This window comes from Oryzias melastigma, linkage group LG9 (assembly GCF_002922805.2).
Source record: "Oryzias melastigma strain HK-1 linkage group LG9, ASM292280v2, whole genome shotgun sequence".
NCBI lineage: Eukaryota > Metazoa > Chordata > Actinopteri > Beloniformes > Adrianichthyidae > Oryzias > Oryzias melastigma.
In genome coordinates, this window is record NC_050520.1 from 20,681,929 (window position 1) to 20,687,125 (window position 5,197).

The following is a 5,197-nucleotide window of genomic DNA, read 5'->3' on the forward strand; positions in this document are numbered from 1 at the left end:
AAATAATAAAAATAACAGATAAAGTATGTGCTTAGAGGTAAATAATTATGTTTTCCATCCTTTGTGGTTTTCTAGCTTGTCTAGTACATTTTGGCCCTGCCATCCACCTTAAGATACAGCTGAATGCATTCACCTGAATACTGTATGTTACCTATGATGGAGGCTTCAAAATGGTACCAGTCTCTAATAAAAAAAAGAAAGAAAGAAAGAAAGAAAGAAAGGGGGGCTGCTTCAATTTTATTGGAATGGACTCTAATTCACTCTCTGTTCACATTGAAATATTTTCATTTTTCAGCCAATAGCAGTAACTTTACACCTCAGTTAGTTTCCCCTCTTACCTGAACCATCCTTGGAATGAGAGAGAATTCTTGCCAATAATGCGTCATCACTCATAGCATTCCACTCCTGACTATCCAAATATATATAGTTTAATCAAAATGAGCCATATAAAACATGTGTATTAATCATAACTTTACCCAAATATTTAAAATAAGGTTGAGAAAAGGGGGGTAACAACCCCAATCATAGCACAGGGGTGGACAAACTATTCTAATGTAATCTGGATTTTTTTTTTTTTGCTTTTTACTCAAACAGACAAATAGTGAATAGTGGCTCAGTAAAATAGTCGAGGAAATAAAATTCCCATTAGCTTTAATTACTTCTTCCATATATCTTTGGGACTGGCATAAAGATTAATGAAGGTGTCTTCTATTTTAAGAAAGGCTGTTGAAATGACTAATTTTTCTCTCCTTATATTTTTTCATTAATCTTAAACGTTCATACATTGGTTCCTTTTTTCCTTCATGCTCCTTTAGGTTAATTTGAGGTGAACTTTAGTGGTAATTTATATTATATTTTAGGATATTATAGATATTTTTAAAGAAATTAAATAAGTAGTTATCTTAAACCCCTCTGCTGCTGTGGTTGAACTACATGTTAAGATTTTAAAACAGTCATGCTAAAAATTGATTTCTGGTTTTAAAAGCCTTAAAGACATTAATTTCATTGATATGTTCTATATGAAATGGTTTGAATGCTATAAACAACAGAAACAGAGTGCATCATCTACATTTGGAGAGCTTTGCCACATGCTGGGTTAAACTAACTTCAAAGGGAGCAGACGAGTCAGTGAAATTGTATTAGAACATGTCCTCTTAGTTAACTCTCCCTCTTTCACTCTTCTACCATTACATTTCTCAGTGTGTTCTTCCTTATCACCGCCTTCGACTACCCCTGTGAATTCTTGATGGGAACATTCACAAAGAGAACAATCTTTGTGTTGTACGTCTCAACAAAGCAGAGTGGAATTGAGCAGAGCTGGCAGGAAGAAGTGCCAACTGCGCCTTCCTACGCAACAACATTCAATTTCCCATTAGCACGTTTGCCCTCCATCTTTGAAGTGTTTCTTTGCAGTTGTGAGACATAGTCTACCTGCTTTTGTCGACTGAAACCAAAATTACAATTTGTGATAGTGGATGTGGCTCCACAAGTTATAAAACAAATCAAATCTAGTTATAGTTATAAAAATAATGAGAAAACTTTGTTACATCCTGAAAAGGCTGCTATGCATTATGTGATTTGTACCTGAATAAGGACAGCGTTCAGGGTATTCAAAGCATATTGCTTAACTGACATTGCCAATAAACCCCGTCATGCATAATGCAGCACAGAAAAGTACAGCTCACCTGGGAGAACATCTTTCATCTGGAGATATAACAAAAAGAAGCCGTTTGATCCCTGAATAAATAAAGAACTTGGTGTGTTCGTTGACATTGTTAGTTGGTGGGTATTGAAAAAATTGCATCAAAAACTGATCATTTTGATTTTTTCTTCTTTAAAAAAAAGATGTTTCACTCTCATAGCATCTCAACAAAACAGTTTTACACAGTCAGCAATCAATATTGTTGCTCTTGCACACCTTCACCTTCCACACATCCGTTCTAAACCTTATTGACATCCAATCCCTTTAATTCTGCAGGTATGGTTAAAAAAAAAAAAAATCATGATAAAAAAATAATGTTGGATATCTTCAGTGGGAATTGAAAAAGTGATTGGACAGCTGAAATGTTTTCTCAAAACACATCTATGTTGTAATGAAGAAATCAACCCGTTCACTTTGGCTTTAAAGTTTGGACTAGGGGTGGTCATATCGATCTGAATATTGATATTGATACCTAGTTGAGGTATCGATAGTATCCTGATAAAACCAATAGTTTTGTTGCAGTTTTTCGTCGAGCGCCGCGCGAGCGTTCCGGCTTACTTTCACCCCTGCATATATATATAGATGTATATATCTATATATATATGTTGCAGTTGTTTCTTTTTAAATATACAAATTTAAATTTAGTTGCTGTTTTCTTATTATTATTCATGCTTTATGTCATTATTGTCAGGAAGTGGTGGTGGACCAAGCCAGGCTTGCAGGAGATACAGGAGACCAGGCTTGGTGACAGGAACCCATGGAGAACCAAAACAGTGACGGAGAAGAGCAGATGACCTGAAAACAAGATTCCTAAATACACTGAGGTTGATTAACTAAATGAAGACGGATGTGAATGGTTAACATGAACTCAGGGAGAGTGACAAAGAAAACAGAACATGACAAAAGCATCACAAAAACCCAAGCATTAAATACTGACAATTATTGATGTACAAGTTCTATATTTTATGCATAATTAGTTCAGATTTTGTAATTAGTTTGCTAATATTTTTATTTGACGAAAATCTCTGTCCTTTTGTTTATTTTACACTTAACTAACAAAAAACTGTATATTTTTAAAATAGTTAAATAATGTAACATTTCCAATATTCAGTATTGGTATTATTATCAATATCGGCAATACTGGGCCTGTAATTACTTAGTATCGGATCAATATCAAATTCACAGTATTGCCTAACCCTAGTTTGGACAACATACAAATGTATATCTGAATGTTTACTATTTTTTTTTTTTTTTATAGAATTTGTCTAAAATACTTAGATGATCTGGTCAGATAAGTGCAGCTAACCCAGATTATGTTGTTGTTTTTAGACACGTTCAGAGGAGGGACAGTGGTTATGTTGGAGCTCCCAGGAAGAGGTTCATGAATGTTGAGAAGGAGGACATGATGGTGATAGATGTGAGTGAGGAGAATGGAGAAGATGGTGATAGATGGAAGCGGAGGATTCACTGTGTTGACCCTTAAAGGGAGCAGCTGAAAGGAAAGAAGGAAAAAAATGAAAGAAAAAAACACACCCAAACTTCCTCTTTGGCAGCCTGCTCTTTGCTCAGCTGGTATCAGGAGTGAGATCACATCTTTAGTCAGTATAGCATTTTTTATAATTCATAGTTTGATGCTAAGGTGGTCTGAAAAAACCGTTGTCACATGTGCTCCAGCACTAAGATGGCATCACTGAAACAGTCTCAGAGAAACAGATGGCTTTCAAAAACAAGGCTTAGGACAAGCAGCTTATAGGGTTTAGTCTAATCTGTACATAATGCATTTTAGTCCCTTTATTATATTCTTTAAAATCCACTGGAAATCCAGTTTAATTTCATTGACCTACAGATTATTCTGTGTGTAAAATAAAATTGACCTACAGTGATTATTTGAATTTACCTACTGTATGTACAGAACAAAATCAAATGATTAGCAAAAATGTGTCGACTATTAGAGGAAGTCATCTATCTAAAGACCCACTCCAATGAAAATCACAGTTTTTTTTTTTTTGTTTTCATTATGATTTTTTTATTTTATTTATTTTTTTATGTTGGCTAGAACGGCATCATATTGATTAACCTTAATCTTGTGTTAGGGTCGGCACAATAAAATAATTATTTTAATTTAATTTGTTCCATCAAAGCTTTTTTACTTTGTCAGGAACCTCTTTTTCAACAAAATTATTATGATTTTTTTTTTTAATTTCTGGTTGAAATAATGTCTTCTCTGGTGTTAGAGTCAGTTTTGAACCTGTTATATAAAATAACTTTATAAAGCAATAATTAGAGCCAAAATTAAAGTCATTAGAGGATTTCAGCCAACATGCTGACAGCCATCTCCTCTCCCAATCATGTGAGCTTCAGGGGATGCTCATCTGTCTAGTATAAACGCAAAAAAATAAAACAAACTGTCCAGACACACAAACTTGTAGCTTTCTAATATTTTTGGAAGATGTAATTGATTTATTTTTTTTTTTTTTTGATTTGTTAGTTGTTCGTGTTCCAATGTGTTTGGATTAAAGTTATATTTCTAAGAAAAACATATGTATGTATGTATCTTTTCATGTTCTTGAAGAAGATATGTATGGGTCGAAACAGACTTATAACACAATTGATTTTATTTTTCAAAATAAAATTAAAAAAAATTAAAAAATAGGCAAATTAATTTTAGAGATGTGTTCTCAACCCCTCAGTAAGATTCACGTAATGCAATAACCTTTGTTTTATTTATATAATTCTCCTGAGGTTGTTTTTTTTAAAATATTTTTTTATTTAAATCTAGAGGCATACATACTTTTTTAAAGGCCCAGAGTCTTACAGAAAAAATAATAAAACCAAAATTTTTAGGAATAAGGAAGCCTAACAAGATAGGCAAGGGATGAAAGACAATTTGATGATAAGTTATTGTTTTCAGTGTATTTTAAAGCTGATTTAAGATATGGGTCAAAACCGACCTCTTAACACCGTGGATGGCAACAGAAAGCTAACACAAGAGGACGGCTAAAAGACCACTGGGAGCACTTTTAGAGAAGATCAAAAGATGATCAGAGTGGGACTTTAAAGAGATAAAAGTTGAATGTCTGTAAGCAAAAGTGTTGACGGCCGCTGTGGACTAAACTCTGGCTTCCTTTGTCTGACGCGCATTCCAACAAAAAAACTCCAAAGCATCGGTCTACTGCAATGTGTTAATTGCTTTTATCTGCACGTTTCCCAATCCATACAGTCCAAACGAAAAACAAAATGAAAACTCCAGCTGTGAGAAACTTTGGTTTGTAATTTTAACGTTGTCAACATATTATATGACCATAGCCTGGGGCTCACCTTACGTCCTTATCCATGCATTCCATCCACCGCTGACTAGTGAGCGCCTTTCAAAATGCTATGATGCATACGCCGATAGTGACAGACCCACAACCAGGCAGATGCCACCAAACTGCACTTGTTACACCTCATCATGGCTACTACAAAAAGCATCAAATCAATTGGCTTTATACAAAA

General features: G+C 34.2%; 1 long non-coding RNA gene across 1 annotated transcript; it reads left to right on the forward strand.

The window, feature by feature from the left end:
• The first annotated feature begins 2,402 nt into the window (after nucleotides 1-2,402).
• On the forward strand, nucleotides 2,403-3,232 carry LOC118599092. Its single transcript, XR_004948377.1, has 2 exons — nucleotides 2,403-2,526; nucleotides 3,032-3,232. It is a non-coding gene; the product is annotated as an uncharacterized LOC118599092 (long non-coding RNA).
• The last annotated feature ends 1,965 nt before the right edge of the window (nucleotides 3,233-5,197 follow it).